General features: G+C 37.0%; 1 protein-coding gene across 15 annotated transcripts in view; it reads right to left on the bottom strand.

Moving 5' to 3' along the window:
- The window catches only part of PLEKHA5 (pleckstrin homology domain containing A5), a 158906-nt gene that overhangs the window by 97167 nt on the left and 35246 nt on the right, over positions 1-26493 (bottom strand). Inside the window, exon 1 of one of the 15 annotated variants that reach the window (XM_077178121.1) lies at positions 1015-1151. The exons of the other annotated variants lie outside the window; for them this stretch is intronic. The gene's annotated coding sequence lies outside the window, so the exon portion shown is untranslated. Of the gene's footprint in view, positions 1-1014; positions 1152-26493 lie in introns of those variants that run through there. 15 annotated transcript variants of the gene reach the window in all.

Genomic DNA, 26493 nt, shown 5'->3' on the forward strand with positions numbered 1-26493 from the left:
AACTCTGTCACACCAAAACCTTAAAACACAGATGAAGTTCAGCCATGATATTAAATCATCTTTATTCACCCACAGGTAAGGGAAATAAGGAAACAACTTTTTTTTTTGGGGAATGGAAGTGGGTGGTGTCAGTTTATCAATTCACTCCTTCCTTTTTACAATCCCAGTTTAGAGGTTTTAAAAATATATTGCCAACTGATTTTTTTGCTGGAGGCTAAATGCCTTGCATTAAAGAATTCAAAAGTTATAATTTGCAGATGTTCTTGGAGGAAAACAAGGTTTTAAATCAAGTGCAAGAAGTAAGCCCTGATAATACTTTGAATCATAAATCCTGCCTTTCCCACAGTTAATTAGAAGTTAATTAAATCCTAAGCCGTATCAAGCATTCACCTTAACTACTACAAAGACTATAAATTTGTTCAGAAATTCCCACTATATCTTACCAAGGTGCCAAATCTCAGCTGTAACAAAGAACTAGGAGGTATCTTTTTCTATTCCTTAGTTGGTTAAAGAAGGAAATACATGCACAGCAGCAAAACTAACATGACAACACCTAACTTACCCTGTTGAATTTGTCTTGAAATCAAGTACTGTAAATACCTTTCAGCATTGTCTTAAATAATCCTCTTTTGCAAGACTACTCAAGCTCCCTCTAAAATATGAGATGCACAAAATAATCCAGGTTTTAAACCAAAATTGGTTTAAAAGAACATAATGAAAAATGACTGAGAAGTGATGGCTGAAGAACTGTTGCTATATTTAGAATAGTCAGCTAATTTGAAGTCAGAGAAAAAAAAAATTATGCCCATTTTTCTGCCCAGCCCAGAATTCCTGTTAAAAAAGCAATTCTTCTGCAGTAAAGAAATTAATACACATATCATTTCACTGAAGTGAAGCACGGCAGAGCCATTTCAAACAGATCCCATTATCAGAGCAGAGAGCCAAGTGTGAAGCTGAGTTTTATCTGAGATATCTAAAGGCATCAGAAAGGAAAAGAGATGAATATCAACTCACCAAAAGCAGCAAGGCTTGTCTCACATCTCCACTTGCCAGTTCCAAGAGGAATCATATGTGCACTGATAGAAGGATGACAAAAGGGCATGCTGTGCTCTCCTCCACCCCCCTTGAGTGACAGCTCTTCTCACAGGCAGCCCAGACACACACTGCAAAATCTCAAACGGTGGGGACCTGAGAGAGCATGCTCAGTGCCTAATTTAAAATGGCCTGATGCTTCATCTCAGCAGGAGATGGCCTACTTCCAAACAATTTCAGAACTTTAAGTCAAATCTAAAAATCGTTAATTGGAATACGCAAAACTCAGCCACCAAGCAGCATTGATTTTTTTTTTTTTTGTCCCCTCTCTTTTTTGTTTTAAATCTGGGCTGATGCACAGATAATTATTTGCACTACTTCCCTGAAGGGCATCCTGAGGCTTAAACACTATCATCATGTGCTTCACTGTAATTACATGATGCCACTGCAATAGATTGGAAACCTTTTTCAGGATAGGCTATGGTTTGAACACTCAGCACACAATTGAAAAATCAGACAAAGACAACAGATCTGCTGAATAGTGTCCACATTGATTTAGGAATTAGCCTACCTGCTGATTTCTGGGCAGGTTTTTAAATTATTTATTAATTTAATATTTTTTTAGGGTGAGGGAGGCAAGACAAAAGGCTTGAGAATTGTCTAACAAGTGACTGCTTGAGAACAGTCTAGCAAATGATTTATGTTCCAGAGCCATTTACCTCCACTTAAAGTCTCTTTATACATAAAGAAACCACTTAGCTTCTTAATGAAACAATTTATTTGGATATCAGAAGTCAGGTTATTCACATGCAAAAATGCTGTGAAGCAGATATTCAAACCTTTTCCCCTCAGGAGATGAACATCTTTTAATACACCCACAGACAAGTGGAACAGAAGTCTTCCGTGTTTTGGTTTCCTCTATCTCACCGTCCTCTTTCCATATTTATTGTATATTCATTTTTTCAAATGAACACACAAAGTTTTCCTCCTCTTGTGAGAAGAAAAAAGCTGTGCCCCAGGCACTTCTGGTTTTTTAAAATGCTTTCCTGCTTATCATTCAAGCTGAAAGGAGAGCCAGGCAGGCTGTTTTATAAATGCTGTATTTTAAATTATGCTGTATAAAAGTGCAGCACAGCCCTCCCCCTGGTCTGTACCACACCTGAGCATAAGAAAAAAGATTTGGAATAAATTCAACCATCAAATCCTCCATTTCCAGTATGGTGGACATTGGGTGATAAAATGGTTGGCAGAGAAGCAGGACAATATTCTTAAGCTTCACTAATGTCGAGAAGTAACTTAAAAACTGGATTTTCCTATCTATCCAAAAATGCTTAGATCTACTATGAGGATCTGCAACTTCACACAGAGTTTTGAAGTCTAAGACATTCACTCCAATGCTTTAAAAATCCTCTTTACTAAGGTAATTATTTGAACATTAATCCTTGCCCCTTTCCTTTGAATTCACACAAAATGAGAGGAGTATTTCCACTTCAGCAATTCCTTCCAGCCACAAACCCAAAAGTCAAGGTGCACAACAGAGCTGTGGCACAGCTGAACCTGATTTCATAAACACACCCAAACATCCCAGCCCATATTCCAGAGGCACTATAAAAAGTAGTATATTTATAGTCATGTATCATCACATAATATCTTGGTAGTTATTTTTCTTACACCAAAACACACAGAAAGAATCCTTGCTACAGTACATGTCCACACTGCAAAATTCAGATGAATTCTGCAGTCTACCATTAGGTGATGAAAAGCCATCATCTTGGTAAGAATTTCACTATTTATTTGCCAGCTAATGGGCACTTTAAAGAAACAAGTACTCAGTCATATTTCACATTTTTATCTAAGCTTTTATTCTTTGGTCATCTAATTTTTTTTTCATCATTTGCTTTGTTATTGTTCTCTGAACTTCCATGTAAACTCAGACTGGTATATCAAAATTTCATTTAAAAAAGATATTTCTTTTTAAATTTTATTTTTAAAATGCAAGGTGCCATGGACATAAGAGCTGCCTCCTGAACAAGATACATTTTCATCCAGGCTTGCTCCAGCTTAGTTCAAAAAACAAAATAAATAAATAAATGCTATTGAAGAAAGATTACTTGAACAAATCCACAGCTACCTAATCATTAGTTTGCAGTTTCTACACATAAAATACAAGGAAGGGGAAAAAGAAGCTGTTAATAACACCCATTAAAATTGAAACAAACACTGTTCTCGTTTCAAGTTCATTCCCCTTCTCTTCCCAAAATCCCATCAAGCTGAGCACAAATTACAACAATTTTCTTTGAGCTAAACAACAGTTTACAAGTTCAAAAGGTCTGCTTTGAAGTTAAATATCTGTGGGTATACTCTCCCCCAAAAGACAAATTTTCAAGGGAAAAAACCAAACTAAAACCCTCCGCACTTCCTGGACAAGTGCCCAAATCTACAGAAGCATAAGGAAATTTTAGGACAATTTTTTTTTCTGTTGATGAATCTGTTGTTTTCTTGTTTTAATCTGTGTTTCTTGGCCTACAAATTGTAGCCAGAAAAATGAAATGCAAGGGGGTTATGAGTAGCACATAAAGCCAAAATAATTTGATTTCACAACTGATGCAGAACAGTTGCAAAGCACTCTCGTGTTGACCTTGAAAAGGTTCCTTTACAAAGACATAAATTTGAGTTTCAAGATCTTGATAAGGATGTTTTATAGTAAGTGAGAGTAAATTTGTCAATTTGCCATCTAATAAACATATCTTGAAAGAAAAAAATAATTGAATTAATATATAAGTAGGGAAATGTAGCCTGTACACTGGACTTCTAAGAAAATAATTCTTCTGAACATGACAATACTGGGATTAAAATCAAACAGCCCTGGAAGTTGAAAGATTTTTCTAAAGTTTCTGCACTGATATCCAAACCAAGCCACTAAAATCATGCCAGACCACTATGTTATAAAGAGAGTGAGCCTCAGAGAGTGCTGCAGGAACACAATTAATTTCATTAAACTCTCTGCAGACAGTTAGAAGCTAAGTTAGAAAATGTCTAATGACTGAAGTGGTGGTGGTATTTATGTATTTTAATGTATTTAACAAAAAATCAGGTGCTAAATACTTTAAACATCTTTCTCACCAACAGCTTCTTCACAAGAGTTCACACACAAACAGCTCTGATCACCTGTTCTGACAGCAGAGCAGCTCGTTTTAATAAGATGTTTGATCAACAGCATATTTAAGTTAATTTTCAGTCTCAGTATCAAACTCACCACTCTTTCACAATGAAATATGATGATGCACTTTTAGGGTTATAACTGGGCTTTATGTGTATTTTATTATGAGCCTTGACTTCTGCAATTGACGTTTTTTAACTAAACATGATAAATTCTTCAGTAAATTATATGCAGCTGAGTTTCACGAGACTTTCTGGCATCCTAAAAAGAATTCCAAATGGATCTCTCTTACACACATGAGCTCTTTCAGCTCTCCTCTCAGCCTTGGCATGATGTCACAAGCAGCTTTCCTGAATTTGGTTACTAGCAGTAATACCTCAAGATGTCTCTCTCAAACACTACATCACAGACATGTTAAGAATTCTTTCATTTCTATATAAAGCTACATTCTGCAGAAATGTGTAGCAACTTAAAATCTGTTTGCCATTATGTTATTATATCTTATCTATCAGCTGACCTATTCAAGTGGAAAGAACATTTTTCAAACAAAAGGAAAAAAAAGGATATATCTGTGTCTAGACAACCACAGGGAGAAAATTATATGTGCAAAGTTCAAAAGATGAGTATTTCTTTTCTTATTTCTATAATATAATTTAGAGTCTTGTTTCTAGTCACAGTTTTGACTGTGCTACATTCTTTCAGTGTTTCTGTTGTGTAACATATTCCCACTTTTTTTTGTTATTTTCTAATTATTTTTGCACCTCACTTGAAAACACTGTTGTGGTATGCAGCATTTCTTTCCAGCCCAAGTAATTTTTGCCTTCTTTAACTTTCATTTCTCCTATTTTCCCTGTTAACCCATGTCCTAATGTCTTCAATACTGAGAAAAATGAAATAGATATTGACTCTCTCATGGGGCAAACAGAACCAAAGGACCCACAAAGTACATGTACATTTAGTACATCAGCTGATAAGTGCCTTGGATTTTATTCCTTAAATTATTGCAATGTCCTGATAAGTCTGATTCTTTACAGTCTTTCAGTCTTCAAACACCCACAATTAGACTGAATTGTCAATTGAATTGAGCATTCCCATTTCTGTTGTCATTTCATTTCTAAATATAGGTTTGTGCTCAAGATACAACACTTGGTGCTCACGCTCTTGAAGAAGTAAAATGGAAAAATAAGGTTTATATCTGCTGTTCACAGCTTATAAAAGCAGGCTGCCTGTTGGTCTTTAATAAATGACCACAATGATTCATCTGGAAAATTGTATCAGACAATGTGCCAGAACATATAAAACTGCCACTGCTGCCCACACTGTTAGTGTTGGTTCCCAAGTTAAAATATATATATTTATATTATAGGGTGTCTGAGACTAAGACCAGGTCTGAACTGAGCACCTTTCAATAAATCCAAGCTCCAGATGTGCCTACCCCAAAGACAAGCTCCAACTTCCCAGCCAAACCTCTGCCTATCCTCAGAGTAGAGACAATTCCCCTTCACCCACCGTTCTTTTAATATATTTGCTTGTCTTTTAAAAATAATCTAAAATGACTAAACACAGTCATTACATTAAGAAACACATTCAATGTGGGCAAGAGAACAACAGTCCCTGACAAACGAACTGCACTTGCTAAGGTCAAATTGTTGCTGTTTGTAAAATTCAACCTGTTAGTGACATTCCTTTTTATTTTATGTTGATTCCCAGAATTTTTGTTAAAAGAAATCTAGCAAATGATTCCATATAGGAATGATTTTACTTCTGCTCCAAGACTGATGACCTCAGGAATCCAATCTGAATCCTTCTTCTTAATGCCCAATGCAATTAATTTTTCTACAAAATGTTGCTACTGCAAGAATTGTTCAAGTTAAAGAAAATGTTTTAGGGCACCATCACCATTGAGTTGGTCAGCTGAGACCACATCCTTCTGCTCTATCTGACATCAACCAAAGCAGCATAAAATATTTTCCAGTTTTTGATGCAACACAGAAGTGAAACAACACTTCAAATCAAGTTTCATCAAAAAAAAGATAAAATCCAAGTTTCAACCCATCAAATAGAAGTTTCTGTGTAAGAAACACTGAAGCTCAGCAGCTCTTTTGTGCTGCAAGACCTACACACATTTTCAAATCCTTATTCAATAATTGTCACAAAGCACAACCCCCTTCTATTAACTGATAAATTCAGAGTTAAAACTGCTGCAATCCCATCTGGAAAATATCTCCGTTCTCGTCTCAGAGTAACTTTCCAGTCAGCCAATGCTCTTTGCAACATCCTTAAACTCATTCTGAATTGCAGCTACATATGTGCTCATTAAGCTGCTTCTTTCTATTAATGGCAGGAACTGTAGTAAAAATACCCTTTTGTAGAGTTACCAGTTTATAAAAACAAATAGAATGAATTTAAAATTAACTACTTAGAAGAACATGCTATTCTGACAACTTGCTGACTGTGTAGCCAGAACAGAATTACAACCATGAACCAATCTAAACCAGCACAAATCTCTGCCTCATCTCCCAAGTCTCTCAATATGCAAAAATTAAGTTGATTAAATGCTTGCAGTGAAAGAGTGGAGGGAAAACTCTTCTGTATTTGAGAAAAAGTAATGTACTGCGAGGGAAATTAAAATTAATTAAAGCAAAATACAGATCAGCATCACTAAGTAGCAAAGGAAGAGAAGTTTACTGAAACAAAGAAAAATTCTCAAAGTGCTCAAATAGAAAATGGAGTATGAAAAAGTTCAACAAAAACTCACAGGTCAAAAAATAAATACATTGCAGGCTGTGAGGAATCACTTGCAAATGTGTAGAGACCAAAAAGGGCAGAGACAGGCCCACATCTCAAACAAAAAAATAAAAAAAATAAAAACAGAAAAATAAAAAAAATTCACAACAGCTTTTGAAAATGAATGGCATAGCTCAGAGAACTATCAGCTAAAACATTAACAAAAAACCCCATAAACCAAACAAGTGAACAAAACTCACCAAAAAAAAAAAAAAAAAAAGGAAAGAAATAATCTAACAGACCTCTCAGCGCACAGAAAGGGAAGTGAAGAAGGGCCCAGTTAAAGGAGTCACATAGGATTAGGAACACAGGCAGGAAAATAGCAAATGACATTTAAAAGTGGCAGTGTAACATGGTACAAATGAAAAAAACCCTCTGTATTTTACACAAGAGCATGCAGGGACAGGACAAGACTGCCAACTGGAAGAGTGTGGAGTTACATGAGAGATAGGGAAGAATTCTTCACTACAGGGTGGTGAGACACTGGAATAAGTTAGGCAAGAGAAGCACTGGACATCCCATCCCTGGAAGTGTTCAAGGGCAGGTTGGACAGGGCTTTGAACAACCTGGTTGTGTGGAAGGTATTTTTAAAGCCCCTTCCAACCCAAACCATTCCACAATTCCACAATATTCAGAGGGCTTTGAGATGACCATTTCTAGCATGGAACACAACCTTAGCATTGTAACAGCTACTGTTTGACAGACTGGTCTTGTCAGAGAAGTCACAGCAAGTTTTGTGCGAACCTATGAAACAACACAGAGCTTTGGTTAGCTCTTGAAACAACTCATGGAGCTGTGGGGTCAGGGGTGAATACAGAAACCCACCAGGTGCAGTTAAATACAAAGATATGAAGTCACTGAACCACAGACAGCTGGTGGCCAGGAAAAAAAAAAAACCTCTGAAACAAAAAAACCTCTGAAACAAATCCTCACCTCTGGCAATCTCTGTTTCTGGCAAATGCAGCAAACCCCAGAAAATTCAAGGTTCAAGAAACCATGAAGACAGCACATGTTCAACTGCTGCAGGTAATTTCTCCTACATTTGGCTGCTTTTCTCAGCTAAAGTGAAGCCCAGTAGGAATTATAATACTGCATCAATTATTAGAAACTAGGGTCTTTTCAAATTTAAAACTAACTTCTAGCAGTTTTTTCTATTCCCGACTTCTCCACCTTTTCAACAAGGTAGGGCATGATCCACCCACTTGTGGCACAGAGTTGATTTTCACTTCAGATTGCACAAGCTTGCCGAATAAGAACATCTCCCTCCAGCAGGCCAGAGCTTTACCCACTGTTCCCTATTTCCCTGGGAATTGATGCAGCATGGATTGTGGGAGGGAGAGCAGAGTAATTCTCAAGCCACAGACACTGAAAGATTATGAAACCAGTGAACAGGATAATTAAACTCCGAATGATCCACAGCTAATTTGCAGTTGAACTTCCCTACACAACACAGGTCTGTAATTATAAATTTCCATCAGATGCTTGATATGAGTCCTTGTCAGGGGGTTTTCACAGACAGATGCCTGAAACAGGGATCCTATTTATTATACTTGGACAACAAAATTCACCAGGCAGGGTATAGCTGTTTAATTTTGCTGTCAGCTGAATCACTGGATGCAGCAGGGTGGATTAGCCCCTAATAGCACAGGCTTTCCTTCTGTCCAAGCTGCCATCAGCTCAGCATTGCCCTCCCCAAGACATCCACGTCAGACAGCAACGCCCTAAAGCAGCTGAAAGCAAATCTAATCACAGTGACAGTTCAAATAAAACCAGCACAGATGAAAATCATCATATTCTGGCTTTCTCTTTTGTTAAAATAGATTTAACTGATATAATGAGCTTTATACTCTTCTCAATAGGAGAAAGTCTTCATACATCAATAAAAACTGGAGTAAGCAACACTTGAAATGCTTTTTTAACTGATTTTTGTTTTCAGGACAACATCCCAGGGATAAAGTTTCATTAGCACTCCAATATTTTATGTCCTTCAAAAAGTACACAATTTATTCTCAGGATACCATTCTAACATGATTCACAGGAAATGAACTAAAAACAAAACCACAAGAAAATCTACAACTCAATTGGATTTAGATGACTAATAAAAGTCTCTTCAGTTTTGAATCCTCCAGTCGAAACTTTTTTAAGATTGTATACAAAGTATTTTGCAAGGTTGGTTATATTTTCTTAGAATACCCATCTTTAAAATTACTAACACTGACATGCAGTCATGTGTATTTACAGTACCTTTAAGAACAGAAAAGTAAATACTGGAGCTTTGACTTCCTATAAGTAAAAGACTCATTATCACCCAAAGAACTTAAGAAGAACCAAGGGAAATTTGAGAGGCAAAGTAATGGTATATTACATGCTGAAACCAAACAACAAAAACCCGCTTAGTCCAAAAAGAAAAGAAAAAAATTAATGAGCAACATAGCCAAAATGTGTGCCTTCAATGCAAGCCAGAGGAAATTCATTCACAGCTTCACTTTTTCTTTTCAAGCAGCCTCTGATGGATTTTTCTTAAGGCTAAGGTATTACTTAGAAATATACACACACAAACTGAAATACAAACAGTCACAAAGCAGCATTGAAAGTGAAAATTAAAAAAAAATGTTTTGACATCCTACTTGAAAACCATAAAAATAAAAGAAAGATCAAATGCTTTATTCTACACTGATTATTACATGAAAACATTATTACTTTAATCCTCTGCTGTGGAGATGAGAAGAACAAATGAAATTTGCTTGTGTTTCAAAACTGCTGCTGATTCTGCACCTTTTAAGCCATTTGTGACCCAAGATTTCAAAGCAAACTGCTTGAAACTCACAAAAAAAAACCCTAAACAATTGCATAAATTCAAATAAAATAAGAAAAGATGACAAACTGGTTTTGGTCTTAACTGAAAATGAAGAAAATTATATAAAAAGACTGAATTACTTTCAGTAACAAAGTTTGAGAAACAGAGGCTTGCAGAGTGCAAGTTCAGGCACACCATGAGTGTGCAAACAGCATAAATGGACAAAACCTGTAACTGTGGTTATTCCAAATGGTCTACAAGTTTCTCTGCCCAACAGCAGTTCTGTCTACTGCAGTGAAGTTTGCAATACAAAACTACACAAAGGAGTTTGCAATGTGCAGTTTTACAGTCAATGATTTTGTAGACATTTTCTAAAAGTCCCCATGTTTGTTTGACCTACAGAACTCAACTATGCACACAGCAAACCCTCCTGGACCATCCTTCTGTCATGCGTAGCTGCAAAATTCTCAGGAAACCATCTCCACACAAGCAAAAGTTTAACATTTTTTATCACATTAATTCCTCCATCTAAAAAAATCCCTGTTGTTGAAGTGCTTTTAAACAATTGATGTAGAGCTACAGATCCCCACACAATATCCTATGCTGCACTTCAAATACATCAAATTATGTCTGAAAAGCCTTGAAACAATAATCTAATTTACTCTGTATATAAACATGTAGTATTGCAGAATAATTATGAAAGAGCATTAATTACGGATTAATACTCTTTTCTTGGTAAATCCTTAGCTGCTAAGACTATAATGTTGAGATATTATAGTATTAGCAAAATGAATCCTTGTTCTCTCAGTTAGAGCCATGCCAACAGAGCTGAAATAGTCTGGCAGCATCCTGCCACTAGAGAAAAACAAGAATTTGTTTTATTTCCTTAGCAAAGGGTGTCTTACAGGTGTTGACACCTGCCAAATCTTGTACGTGCAAGGGCTAATGAGAGAGAAGTGTGAACTAACCCCCAAGTATTAATTGAGGGTTATTATTTGAGTATTAATGGAGTTTTTATCTGTCCAGCAGGGCAGCTCCTGAGGCACACACCTGCAGCTTCCAGCTCCAAGGAAGTCACACCACAGCCCATCAGGATTTACAGGGTTGCTCAGCAGGGCTTGAAGATCTATTGACATCTTTCCCCTATTTTGAATAATTCATTAACATGTGTAAAGCAAACAAACAAAACACAACCCCTGTTCAGAACTCCACACTCAAACACCTCCCACTCAAGAAAACCCAGTGTCTGAAATTCAGTAATTTGTTCAGAACTGGAAGTCTGATATAAAGAAAAAAGTGCATTTCCAAAAAGTTTCAATAAAGTGCTAAAACCCTAATCCCTCTCTCTGATACAACAGGTGTTCAGACTTGTCTTATTTTTTAAAGATTAAATCAGCCTAAATAAGATACTCACAGTGTTCTTACCGCACCAAAACATCAAAATAGTCTATGAGCAGTATTAAAAAAGCTAAGTCTGCTGTAAGTTTTAAAACAACTGTTCCTATCAAATGTATTTAAGGCAAAATACTCCCATATTCTGAAAGTAAGTTTTTGTTCTGGATAGTATTATTTAGTGTATTACTAAATAATTTCTGTTAAATATAGGAGTTGCAGGGCTTGCTTGCACTGTTTTTTTGTTACTTTGTTTCCTGGGTTGTTTTTGGGGGGTTTTTTGGTTTTTTTTTAATAGCTGGTAATAGGTTAATATTCAGAGAAATCCTTTACTTTCCTGCGCCCAGATTTTAGAATTGTAATTGCCTTTAGGCTTTATAATGGGAAGTGTGGAAAAAAAATAAAAATCAATCTCCACAAGCAATAATTGAGTACTCCAATGCCAAGCCATGTAAATAAGAATCATCCAAAGAGCAAATTCAGATAAAAAATGCTCCCAAAAGCTTGTTAGAAACACCAGTATCTGAATTGCACACATACAGATATTTCAGTGCCATTATTGTATGATCAATCAAAATTACACCACCACTTCACATTTCAAAAGTGATAAAGAATGTCCTAAATGTACTAAAAAGAATGTACTAAAGAACTTCAAACTGCCTTGTTTTTCTTTCAAACAGGGTATTTTGATTCTTTAGTGTTACATTGTGGCATAGTACATTTTTCCTTTTCTTTTTAATCTCTTTAGGCAAACTGCTTGAGATTTTTGTGTGCTTGAGAAATGACTCGTGCAAGTTGACTGACAGGCATTTGAATTTCCTGTTGAGTGTGAAGAGAGAAGTTACCTCTGATGATTATCACATTTATTCCTTCTGGATATGAATTTTAACCTTCTATTTTTATTTTAAAGACAATATCTAGCATTTCTGCTCTTTTAAGCCTTGGTAAAAAGCTACTCAAACATGAAGTGTCAGCATTTATGCTTGCCTGCAACATGCATTTCCTCCAAAGCTTTTGATTTTCTTAACTCAAAAGCAGCCTTAACTCTCAAATATTTCATCCAAGTTTTAAAGTTTGGAAGCAACTTTAGACAGATGAGCTGGCTACTACCCTGGTATCCTCTCACAAAAGCAGCTTTCTGCTTTTGAACTATGTTCAGGACATTTATGCCTGTTCTTGGATGAGCACAGGTTAGGGTCGTAACAGGTCCATTTTAAAAATCATTCCCAAACTCCCTTTCACTCTTGAAACCTTTAAGAAATTCTATTTAGATGCCAACTTCCTTCCCCAGAATTCTTACCAGTATCCCAGAACAGCCCATATTTAAGTGATTCAGGCATGCATAACCTAAATAGTCAGAAAAACAGGTTTTATTCATGATGGTAAGTACAATGTAATTATTAATTGTATGAAGTACATCTGAGAATAATTACACAAACTCTTTGGCACTGCAGTACTTGGCATGGTTTTTGCAACCTCAAGTCACTTCACCTGGAAAATCTTATTCTTGTGCCAAGGAGTCAAATATATCCTGCATTAATATTTTAATGTGGAACACACATAGCTTATTCACAGAAGTATGTGAAAGGAGTAACTTGATCTGCACTGTAAGCTAATATATAAATGCAACTTTAAAAAAAATTAACAATACCCCACCAAATAAAAACTAAATCCCATCCAAATATTTAGCTTGTCCTGAAAAAAAATGAAGCTCAAAATCTAAGAGAGTCAACATTTGTTAAAATGAGCCTCAAATATTCTTCCAAATTACAAAACCCCGATTTGGCATGAACAGCAAGAGCAGGAAGGTTTCCACAGAAATGGGTCTTACCCTAGGCAAAAGGGTCATTTTCTTCAGGTAAAAGGTAAATTTCTTCAGAAAAAAACCCCAAACCCCTCAAACAGTCTCACATTTGTTTGTTTTAAACTTCATCTCAAGTTTCAAAGCTGCTGAGAAAGGACTGTTGTGGTTTATCCCCCTAAATCATTTACGTAAATGTTTATACAAACAACAGTATTCACCTTCAGAGCACAGAAAGTAAAATGAATAAGTTCCTGAAGAAAAATACTTCTTTTTTCCTCTGGGCTGTTTACTCAGGGCTGGGACAGAGAGGAGGGAGAAGGAAAGAGAGCAAGAATGGATTAAACAGTTACAACTTTCTGGTTCCAGCAATAACAGAACTACTCTACCTTTGAAAGCTTTTACCATTACAAAAGTCACTCTTTCTTCCTCTGAATCAATGATTTGTTTTAATCACACTGATATACTTGTAACCCACCAGTGCCTTCAAGACACACAAGGATTTGGTCAGTTCCAGCAGATTTACAGCCCAAAACAGCAGTGAGTTACAGATTTCATTAGAAAAGTGCCACATTATTTAACCTTCACCGCACTGGTATTATGAAGTTCTTCCATAAAGGCTAATGTCTTTACCAGTCAGTGAATTACATATTCTTTAAGAGATTTTCCATCTATACTCTGATGATCTTAAGCGTCTGATATGATTGGCAAAAAATATCCAAATGTTTTTGTTAACAGGAAGAATACGATAAACAGATTTTAACTGCATTTTCAATATGTTCCTTGAATTGATTTGGACACAAAAGTCAACACTTCCATAATGCAATGAACTATTTCCATTCCCTCCCTTACCTTCAATCATTTCAAGGACATAAAAAGCAACATTTAAAAATATTTTGACACTTCCCTCCCCTTTAGATATATATACACTAACTGGCTGAAAGCACAGTTACCCAATGAAGCCAAGCATGCTATTTTTTTTTTCCCCACAGGAAGGATGAAAAGACCAAATATTGCAATTTTCTTTACCCTTGACATAGCTACTTTTACCGCACCATCCTCATTTGTGTGGTATTCCACATTCTACCCCAACACTGCTTTTTTGTCCTCTTAGTCCACTTCTAAGTTTATACCAAAGTAAAATATTAGACTTGACATCAACTGTGCTCTTGTAGCAAGTTTGCAAAGAGGAAGGAATACTGAGAGCTTGAAAGAAAGCCTGAAAATACCACCTGAATAATCTCTGCTATTGAAGCAAGGTAATATTAATGATAGATTTCTTTCTAGAATAATCCTAGTTTTTATGTTCAAATTCAGTTTAATTAATCTTTAATGTAGTATAATTAGTCTTTAATGTAGTACGCTATATACGTACACTGTATTTATAGTCTGTGCATAGTGCATCCAGTACTTAGATTTGTATAACAGAGAAGCATCACCTCTTACTCAGAGGCTGAGCTACTCATCTCCTCTGAGAAATTCCACACAATCAGGAAAAAGAAAATCCACTCCTGAGCCAAGGTGCCCAGCATAAGCCACGTCCCAAAAGGTTCTGCACCCTTGTCAGTGCTTGCTCCAAGTCTGGGAGAAAGCTGACAAAAATTTCCCTCCCTTGCCCATGAATCAAGTGAATCCAGCTCCTGCTGGGATGGGCAGGAGAACAGGCAGTAAATGCTGCCATCTACCAGAAATTCACGAGTTTTCTATTTCAGCTGGCAGTAGGAAAGCAGGGAGCTGGGGGAAGGCAGGGGACTGCTGGGTAAACACAGCAGCCAGCTCTTATCCAGTCAATCTTTAAAACATAAAAGCCACTAAATAAAACCCACAAGGAAAAAGACCTTTCCACAAAGAAAGTGGAACCCAGTCCAAGTATGGAAAGCAAAAATGTAAAGCCACAATTCAGCAGGCCAAGAAAAATTGCCTCTGGCGTACGGCACAAAAATCGAACACAGGCTTGCTCCAAACAGACAAAATTCTCTTAGAATCTTAACAAGAGGTTTGATCTGAAGAGGCAGAAAGAGCACTCAAGACAGGCAAAACCACAGTAAAACAGCCAGCCACATTTTTCTCACTGGAAAAACCAAGTTCCCCTTAGAAGCACTGAAGAGTTTCTTTACAGGCAAGAGAGTTCTTAAGTGTCCCAAAGCAATGTCGCTAAAGAAGTTTTATTATAGAGAACTGGTAGGTGAACTGCAATAAAACCCCTTGGTTAAATTAGTATTTATTTAATGACTGTAAGGAAATAAGGAAAAAAATTAGTAGTATGACATAATAGCTGCACTTTGCATATAAGCTGACATTCTTATCAGAAGAATGTGGTGATCCTGTCTGCTCTTCACTTCTCCACTCTTTCCCAAATTCAGCCTCTGTACTGGGGGGTTATCAGGTATTAAGAAGAACATCATTTTCAGGTATTCAGAGAAGAACATAATTAATAGAAATTTTAATGCATACTGTGAAAAAACTGGTGTCACCTCTGTAGGGGAAAGCCTCTCCTTGCACATGTATTGTAATGGAATCAAATCAATCAGAGTCACATGGTTATCTGTAAAAATGTGATTTTTAATTTTTTTTTTTTTTTAAGTCCATCATTCAGATCTCTTAAAGAAGCCTCATAGTAATGAAACAAAACCTGAGCCCCGTGTATGTAGGGGCAGGAATATGCAGAATATGAGACCCATTATACTCAAGATATTCATAAGCTCTCTGAAAAAGCAAGTGAAGTGCATAGGAATGACTTGCACTTGATAGAAAATTATTCAGGACAGGGAAATTTGATTGAAGAGGGCTGCTGAGAAAACCCACAATAGTCTGTGCCTGAGATACAAGATAGTAATTGAAAGGGGGGTGCATTAATTGAAAAGGATTCTTATAGGAAACAGAAGTGCAGCCAAGGATCAGGCTTGGATGAGATGCTGCCTCTCAGAAAAAGGCTGGAGACCCTTTTCAAGTTTCAAAAAGCATCAGCCCAGAGGCAGGAAAAAATAAAAAGGTGGAACAGCAGCCAGCTGTGTCCTCATGGAACTCCAGGGGCATGGAAATCCAGCCTTGTGCCCATACTCCAGCTGGCTGCTCCTGCAGGGACAGCAGGGAACAAGGAGAGTCTCCAAGAGCCTGGGTTTAACTGGACTCAAGCTCAGAGAATGGGGAGGGGGCACACAGGAAAATGGTGCAGACAAAGCAGAGAGCCAAGGTGGAGCAATCCTGGGAAGTGATACTGAAATTCCTCCTGCCCAGAAAGCATTCATCATTTCTCAGGGGAAAGGAGTGGTAATGGGAATAGTGGCTTCACTGACAAGCAAGTTTTATTCATCAAAACAAACAAATGGAGCAAATTCTTTCTCTCCCATCACGAAGTATTCTGGAGAGAAGAAAAACCTCCACAATGCACAAGCAGAATAAAAAGTACTAAAATACCACAACATGCTTAGGTGCAGCATTTAGCTACACCCACACCCCCAACAGATACCCTATTTTTATTATATTCTTTCCTGAAGGTCTCAACATTCATTACACACAGGTCTCTTTGGTCTGCCTAGTACAACCATTTTGAGATTATCCTCCAGATGACCACTGATTAAAACAAAAAACAAAAGCAACCCTCCATTTACTAGACAATTAAAATTGAGCTATAAAACTCAACCACTTGGACAAATGTCCCAAAGGCAGCCTTAGTGTTTTCTTTGGTTTCTTTTTTTCCATAGGAACATTGGTATCGGTGTAATAACAAAATAAAACACTTAAGATTACAATAAAATCCTACCCTGAATATGCACTTAGGGAATGCACTAGAATTGTTTTGAAACTAGTATATAATCCTTTATGAGAACAAACTGATGCTTGTGGGGCTTTTCTCCTCTCCACTTATTAAAAAATAATATGTTTAATCAATATTAATGTCAGAGCATAGAACCTGCACTCCCAGTTAACTGGTTTATTAACAAATAAAAAAATCTATTACTCCCAACAAGAATATTTTCACACTCCATCACAAATTTAATTACTAATGGCACTTATGGCATCATACCAAATTTCAAGCCTAACCTTTTTATCCCTACATTACATCACAGCAAGGTTAACACTATAACTCAGGTGAACTGACTTCACCTTCCATCAAGAATTTTGCCAGCAATCACAGAAAGCAACTCTTAAGTGCTAAAGTACTAAAATTCTCATTATTTGTTTTCCAGGCAGCCTGTTCAGCCATTGCTACACACATACTTTTAAGAAACACAGCATTAACTCCCAAAAGACAAAATTAATTCCCCTGCAGGAGCACTTACTTGTGAAAACCTGGTAACCAGACGAACAAAGGAAAATAAAAAAATTTGGCTCCCCAAAGAAAACACTTGGTCTAGCACACAAAGGAGGCAGATTGCTAAAGATGACAGTAAGTTACATTATACTGGTTCCAGCCTTTAATAACCACTGAATAGACACCACATAACACAGCTGCTCTGATACCTGATACCACTGCAAACACATACAAGCCAGCAGCTGCATAGGTTTTAACTTAGAAAATCCCTTTCCTGGCCCAGAAACCAAGTGGTGTTTTGATTTGTGCACTACACATGATACAGGAAAACTTACTCAAGGACTAGTACCTTATCAACCACATAAGTATAACATAAAACCTCTTACTTCAAAGAGATTTACATTCATAGAAATGCAGACAACATGCAACAGAATGTACCTGATGAATTACCACTGGAAAGCTAACAAATCCATCCTGAAATAATATGCATTTGTAAAGTCTTTCAGAATGCAGAGTGCAACGTCATAAAAACAAAAAAATAAATTAAAAAAAAAAATCGCAAGACTGAACAAACACCAATTCAAAGATCAGTGTGAAAGTTTAACACATGCCCAAAGTGACATCATAATTTCAGAATAAAAATAAAAATGCTCATGCACAGCATATTCTCAGCCAATAAATCTAGGCTATAGCTAGATATTTGAATGCTTTCATCACATGTTTACTGAACAAAACAACCATTCAAATGTGTGTTAACACCATGACTACAAACACAGATCTAAACTGTAATCTGTCCCACCAAGGCTTTTGAAAGTATCAGGAACACTCTCCCCTTTATACTGTTTTTTTCCCAGCTCCACCTTCAGAGCATTAGTACTTGTCCCAACTACTAGACACAGAAAACCAATTATGCTCACTTTGCTGTAGCTGTTAGTGTATTTCTGGAGGTCCATTCCCTTTCAACCTCTTCCTCTGTAAACTACATAATCTCTCTTTACAGGTTGTGCTCCCCTGTTTTTGGTTATTTCAAAGTTTGCACTGGCTGGATGTGATTTCACCAGATTAATGCTTAAACACAGTGCACCAATGAACTTACAACCCTTTCACTATGTGCTACAGTACATTTGATGTGACTATTGAACTATTCTGAAATCCACTACTGCCTTTAAGAGACAAGACCCTTTAGGTGTCTCATTCACCCTAACCAGGTTTCCACTCTAACAAACACAGCTGGGAATACCTGGATTTCCCAATCCAAGAGTCCCAGCATGGATGAAATCACCAGCACTGCTCATCCTCAACAGGCACGCTTCATATCTTCAATATTGAAGGATTTGGGGTATTTTTAGTTAACCTCTACAGCTGAGGATGCACCTATGCAGCACTCTCACAATAAAACAGATCAATTGTAGAGCAAGAGTCAGTTACCAGTTCAATCCAGGATGACCAAATCCTGGTGAGAGAGAATACAAGAACAAGATTGTCCTCCAGCAAGGACAGAAGAATTAGCAAATTCTTATAATAAAACTACTGCATTGCTGATGGGGAAATCAAGATGTTTTTGTAAGCCAGTTAATTACATATGGCCTTGAAAGTGATCTTGCAACAAGGAAATCTTACTGGACAGAGTATTACAGAGAAATCTCCTGTTGATCTTAGAAAATTACCAACACTTTGTTTTAAACAAAGCAAACATGTCACCACAGTATTTACAACTTGGGAATAAACTTCCCTTTTGTACAGAAATGCTTACTCTACCCTATAAACCCCAAACATCTGCCTGAGTTTCCTTCCAAAGCAACCATCATTGCATATGAACATTCAGAAGAGTCTCTTCATCTGCACCACTTATGTCACAGCTCAAATTCTTCCCTTCATGAGGCAGAGTGTTTTTTGAGGTTCCTTCCTTGCTGTTTTCTGGCAAAGAAGAAACATACAGCAAAAGCAGAAATACAAACAAACCACCGTGCTATGATGCTTGTGCACAGGACGGACTGGCAATGGGCCACACCTGTTGTCATTATATTGCAAAGGTTCCATATTGTTAGAGTCTCATACCTCCTTGACATTTCTTGTAGGCAGCTCCTCCAAGCACTGACTCTTCCTTGTCCTCACAGCAGCCAACTGACTCCAGTTCCCTCAACCAACCAATCCACTCTTTTATAACACTCTTCTTATTGGCTACAGCTGCAGCTTGTTAACATCAGGCCTGCGCCTAATCCTTAATAATTGGTCCAGCTGCAACTCTTTAGGGGATAAGATTACATTCTATACCACCTTCATTTACCCATACTATATCCCCCTATACACACCCACCCTACAGAAGTATTGCTTCATAACTGTGGCATCAAAAACATTAATTGGATTGAATATCTAATTATACCTATTTCTTTACTCATCCTCTATTTTTTTAATAGGAACTTACACTGATAACAGATTTTAATATCAAATAATTTCCCCCATATAACTACAGTCAATCCCAGACTAAGTAACTGTAATAAGCACGAAACAAATCAAGCTTTTCCAATATTAATTTGTATTTTTGTGAAGGAGTAACAGAGGTATTGATCCAACTTGTCCATTTTACCAATGCATCAGTATGGGGAAAAAAAAAATTTGGAACAAAAAGGAAGAGAACAGTTTCCCCATGGAGAGAGTAATAATATAGGATCAATTTACACATTAATGAATAAATTATTAATAACATTTCAATTACCTTAAATGATGAGCTATTTCCTCTTTACTGCAATATTTTACAGCTTACCTATGCACACTTACATATTTATGTGAGTCCTTCATAATCCCAGAATACAGGGCAAAATTAGACATGGAAATCTTCACTACCAGCCCCTGGAGCACTCAGAGAGCCTTTGCTGCCAAAAGCACTTCAGATAGGACTGGTTTTAATTTGACTGGAATATTAGTTGACTGGATATAAGCTTCTACAGCAACAAGTTGGCCAGAGAAGTCAATTTCCAGGATGCTCCTAAGAATGACAGAGGAGCAGCCTCAGCAAGGAAGCAGACTGAGAAGTCTTGAAAAAGCACAACAGTATGGCCCTGCTGGAATTTAAGCAATCCATTACATCTAAAGCTTTTGTGCCCTTCTCCTGCCTGACATGACAGGCAGGGAGAGCAAGAGAGAATAAAATGAGCACAAAGGGAGAAGAATGTGTTTTGTGCCAGACTATACCAGTGGCAAACCTGGCCTTGCCACTAATTCCAAGTTGAGGCACCAAATCTCATAACAAGCATGCACAGGGTCTCAGAGGAGGAGATCAAGTATGAAAAAAGGATCCAAATATTTAAAAAGAAATAAGCTGGAGGAAACTTGGAAGAGCTCCAGCAAGTCTTAGAGCAGTTCAAAGCATTACCAAAGACATTTCACTCAATGGCAGTCCTTCCTCCCAACTGGAACAAAGATCAAGCTCACAAACTACCAATTAATTCAGACTGCATTAGAATGTCAGAACACTTTAGGGCTACCCTAGCCAAACTAACCAATTATTTCATTCTTCAAAGACCTTTCTCAGATTTAGAGACTTCCTTGTCCAGGTTTCCCCTACCAATACTCCATCAGATATTAAATACTTGTTTTATATATATCCTGTAAGAGTCACCTTAACAAAATAACATGTATTCCCATTTCCATTCTGGTTTTCTCCACTCTCTCTTCTTATATTTTGAATTCTCACTTTTCATTGCACATCTCTACAACTGCTTTAACTTCTCCAAGTTAGGGCATCCCTTTTTTTTTTGTGTCAGACAAGCTCTTGCATTAATTTTCCTCTTCTTATTTCACTTCCTTTTAGAGCAGGTTCAGTCCTCTTGATACCACCTTAATATTAAAAATTAAGAATCCAAACAACCTCTACAGGTTCCTTGCAAAGGAAAGAAAGGTTAGAATTAAATACTTCATTTTAAAGCATCTTCCTTGGACTACATCTAGAACTGCCTCTCATTTCACACAGATCAACACTACTACTCCTCACATACTTCGTAAGAGATCATGATTTTGATACTGACTTGAGAAATGGAACTCCTTTCATAAACACCTCCCCCCACCCTCTTTCCTGACACTAAGGTGGGACCTCAAAACCACACAAACAAAAATCAGGCTAAGTCAGTTACAAGGTCTTACTTCACATGGAACGAATCCGACGTGACAGCCTAAAGGCACTTGGCAGCAGCTTCCTCAAGGCATCATTTTTATTTCAAAAGCCAGTTTGAACACACTTAGGAAATACGGAAACAGGTTTTTGTCTACACAAAGTTACACAGGAGAGCCACAGGGATCCAAAGAGCAGATGAAAACCTGGAGCTGATGGTGATGCTGATGTGAATAGATCCCTCACCTCCTGCCCTGAAAATTCTGCCTGTTTTTAAAGCAGCAAGACAACCACACACTGCACTAAACACTGCAGATTGTTTTGGCAAAGAATATCCAATCATGACGGTGTTACACAGTCAGCTGTTAGGACAGTGAGATCCACACTTTCCATCTCATGGGATTTAACATCCTAGCTGACATTTCTTTAGGTAAAATCTACTGCTTTAAGGTGGTGTCAGTCTGGTAGCAACTCAAAGTCTCCCAGTTTTAGGTTATGTTTCTCATCACTGGTACCTGCTGGTGAGGAGGAACAAGAGACAAACTGAAAAATCCTCACTGTAAGCAGCTCTTTGAGTAACAGCACCTTTTGGAAGAGTCTGGTATTCTGACTATAAAAGCTACATGAAAGAGATGATTTAATTTACAGTTCTATGTGCAAGACACAAAGCAATCTTGCTAAAAGCTATGAAAGCATTTAGAATTGAGCAGGACAGAATACACAATTTCAGATTGTAATGAAGGAGCTGCTTAATGTTCTCATAACTATGAGCTTCACCATAACAGAAGCAGCACAGAAGAGCCTTGTACTCCCTTTCTTAAAATCGGGCACAATAAAGGTAACACACATGAAACTATAAAAACATAGACATTACCAGCGAGGAACTGCAGAGGGAATTTTGAGGTGAAAGCAGAGCAGAGACAGTGGGAAGAAAGCTTCAAAAACATGTCAAGTTCTATCTTTCTCTCAGGTTTAACCACTTTTGGTGTGCAAGCAAAGCCTTTAAAAAGTCAGCCCAGGAATCACTACACCACAGTGTAAGCATCAACACAGGCATCCCTTTTGAAATAATTTCTGAGGTGCCTGAAGCTACAAGATTAAATCCCTTAGGAATTCTGACTCCAAACACTATCCCATTTACAATAACAACTTGAGTGTTGTTAATATGGAGGTCCTAGCAGGATTTGCTGGCAGGCAAATCACCTCAAACTCATCCCAGTGCTCAGCTACGTCCACCGCGCTGCTGCTGGCTTACGTCACCTTAATTGAGCAAAAAGCAACTTAACTTGTGCTGACTGCTGACAGACAGAAAGACTAATCTGAAGGCACATTTCAAAAACTGACCTGCTGTCTGAAGTGATGTGATTTATTCCTGACTCTGAAAACCAGGACAGAGCTCCTGAGCTGGTGGAGCATTGGGCTGAGCAGCAGAATGTAAACCTTCTGGTTCTCATCACAGCCTGCTGCAGGGATGTGACAGGGTCAGAAAGGCATTCTTTACAAGCCAGTTTACACTATTGCTTTTCTGACTGCTCCCCAACACGGAGATGTGAAATATGCAAACTTCTATTGCCTGTTTTTGAGAGGAAATTGTGCAAAACCTTGCTGGAATGCACAGAACTTTCTAGCAAGAGTAAATAACCATGCATTGCCCTGCTGTCCTGGAGCAGGGACAGAGCCGAAGCTGAATTTCATGTCTGCCCATTTGGTAGCTTTGAACAGTTGCAGAATGCTGCTTTGAAGAGGTCATCTTTTAGTGTTAGAAGATCACTGTCCTGTTATGCCTCAGTCGGAAATAATGGCATTCACAACATTTATATGCTATATTTAGTTTGTTCTGTTTATATTTAGTTTGTTATGTTTTTGGTGACTAATTAGAAAAGAAAGATGCTAGTTGCTTACAAGCCAAAAAAAACCCCAACCAAAACAATCCAAAAAACACCCGAGGCAACCTTTTTTTACTCCTAGAAAAACAAGTTATTTTACTTCTCTACTAATGGTTCCCTAAGAATCAGAGTTAACCCAAACTAAAGACTTTTAACCTACAAGCTGCAGTGGTTTTTTTTCTGCAGATACCTTGAATTTCTGAGCTGTACAGCAGCAGTCAAAACACAAATTAACTCTGAACATGGTCATGTTGAGTTAACTGACATGTTTGGTTCACACAGCAGTGATCATTTGAATAAACATGATGCAAGCTCTTTAAAGAAGCCAGTGCTGCAATCTGAAGTTTATATTATGCAACTTGTATTAATTGGCCTGTTCACTGTACAGGAAGATTCCACCAGCTGCAATCTTTGTGTGACTACAGCAAAGGAGCAGATTTCAACTCTATTTTTTAAAAATTAAATGTTATGCCTTTAAAATAGAAAGCATTTTATGGGAAAAAAAAAGATGAAAACCAACAACTTCCTGCAGTTATTTCCTGAGACACATTTTACTGATTTTTTATATGCAATGAAGCTAAAGAGTCAGAGAGAAATGCTCAGTGCTGGAACTCTTTAAATGAAATTCAATACAAATTCATTTAGAGGCAGTTTCTACACTGCCAGTTTGGGATTATTACTACTTATGCATCAAAGCCATGCACCACTTCGGAGGCTTTAGCAAGCCTTCATTGTCTGCACAAACAAGATAAAACGATTAGTAACCCATAGAATTCCTCATTATTTTGATCTTGTTAAAAAATCAAAGGTTTCATGGAAGAAGAACATATGAAAGGTGTTCATTTGAAATAAAGAGAGGCAGGAAAAAGAAAAAGTAAATCCAGGGAGGGAGCCGTAGTGCAGCTCAGGTCCACATGGGGGACCCAAGGCTAACACTTCAACAGCTCTGGCACCGAAAATCACCAAGGCATCACAGCTCTGGGAGGTGTTTAAAGTCCTTCCAAAGTGGCACATCCAGAGAAATAATCTTTTAGATTATGGCAGGAGTAAGAATTAAAGGTATGCAACAGAGCGGATGAAAGGGAGAAGAAGGACAAGTACCCACCAAGGGACAGGACAACTGGGGACTGACCCCATCCCTGACCCAATATCTGACAAACCCAACTTCAAATTTCTTCCTTGAAAATGTTCCTTGACTTATGGCCCCCCTAACTGGGGGGCAGTCTTTAGTGTTGTGAAGTTGTGTCATAAAAGCCTCCAAGAGGCCAAAACAGCCAGGTCCCAGAACACTGAGGAATTTTCTTGGCACTTCTTCACTGGTTGTCACATTAAATATTCCAAAATAATTTCTCATTGCTTCTCCCCAGAGCCATTTCCTTCTTAAACAGTGACTACTTAAAAGCAAAGGCAATACCCCAAAAGCATTTTAATATCCAAAAAAATAACTTCAAGTTTAAGCACCATGGCAACTACAAGTTGCTATGCATTTTAAGTTTATCACTTCTTTTGAATTTCCATTTATAACAAACCAGAGTTGTTCAACACCCAAACAGACTAACAGCCCAACCCTCCAAACAATGACATTTTCAAGTATGATTCTCCAGTAGTCAGCAAACAAAACAAGAAAAACAGTTAACAAAAGGTGTTTTACTGGCAAGAATAAACACTGAAATAATGAGGGATGGGGTGACTCTCAAAAACTGCTTATTGCTTTAACAACTAATAACATTCTTGCAAGTCTTTTCATGTGGAGACATGGGGGTCACAGGGAAGTGAATGTGCTCACATGAGGTAAGGAAATGTGAGAAATGCTTAGAATGTGAATGGGAAGCCACAGTAGGATAACTGAGGATATAAGGTAGAGATGAACACCTGGCAGGAATATCCAAGCTTTAAAAAAAATAAAAGTATTCACCATGTGGTTGCAGAAAGTCTCTACATTTCCTTTTCCATCTACCTTCCCAGTGTAAAATGTTCAGATCTGCACATGCACTACATCTGAAGATGAAGATCAGAAGTACAAACCAAGGTGCCTTTTTTTTTTAGAGGGAACAATTTTTCAGCAAAATAGTAAATTTCTAAAAGTTATAGAATCCATAGTGATCCATTTTCCATGTGCTTTAGGCAAGAAGAGATCTCAATGAGTTAGCACCTTTCTTAAACTCTTCACATTTAAGCAGTTTCAGAACTGTTCTAATTCCTATGCAAAAAAAAAAAAAAAAAAAGAAAATTATCCCCAGACAACAATGCAGCTTAGACTCAGCTCTTAGGATTATGTGCCTTAACTACATCTTCAGCAAAAGAGATTTTTTTTTTTTTAATAGAATTGTTATTTTTAAGCTTTCCTATGTTTTGGACTTCGGATGAGATCAAAATACTGCTCCTATCAGAAGAGTCACTGAATCCAAATGTTTACAGGGAAAACTTAAACACAGAGTAATTGCTAAGCACACAGTACAAGCAAAGTTTTGGTGGAGATGCAGTATTTGAGTTATAATGTAGAAGTTTCCCTTCTGGATTTATTTCAGTCCAGTTCCTGCATCAAGAAAGTTGAAACCAGAACTAATTATATTTTGTTACAAGGTTTTTTTAAAGCTAAACTATTTAATTAATAAATTATACTTAAATTATTTTCACTTTCAATTTAATAACTAATTTTTCAGAGACCGCACTGTGGACTTTTTTATTTAATTACAAAATATTACTTAAACTTATAAAAAAAATAAAAAGAAAATAAAGAAAAACAACTCATTTCTACCTTAAAACTTCTATTTTGTTCCATATTTATTACTACAAAGTTTTAAAACTCTAATTTTTTTTACTTTATACTATTATACACTTCTAACTAACTACACACTCATAAGTGTTAGTGTTATTAAGTAATTTTAGAAATCTATTCGACAGTTTTAAGTTAAATATAATGCTCTTTAAAGAGTTAAAATTTGCATAAAATGTTTAAAATTCTCAACATTTAAAACTCCAATACAGAACCATTTCCTCATTTACAAAATCAAAAGGCTCAAATAAATATTTTCTACTTGAAGCACAGTGGACGTCCATAGATATTATGGACTATATATACTATGAACATCATATATTTATATATATATAATATTACATATTTATATATAAGTCTATTTATATATTTCAGCATTATATATTTCAACAATTTCCTTCATAATGAAAGGAGAAAAAAAAAAATTCATATTTTTGTTCTGTATTTTTGCAGCTGACTGTGCCACAATAGTCATTTCTGGTATTGAATTTACAGTTGG

This window comes from Agelaius phoeniceus, chromosome 5, assembly GCF_051311805.1.
Source record: "Agelaius phoeniceus isolate bAgePho1 chromosome 5, bAgePho1.hap1, whole genome shotgun sequence".
NCBI lineage: Eukaryota > Metazoa > Chordata > Aves > Passeriformes > Icteridae > Agelaius > Agelaius phoeniceus.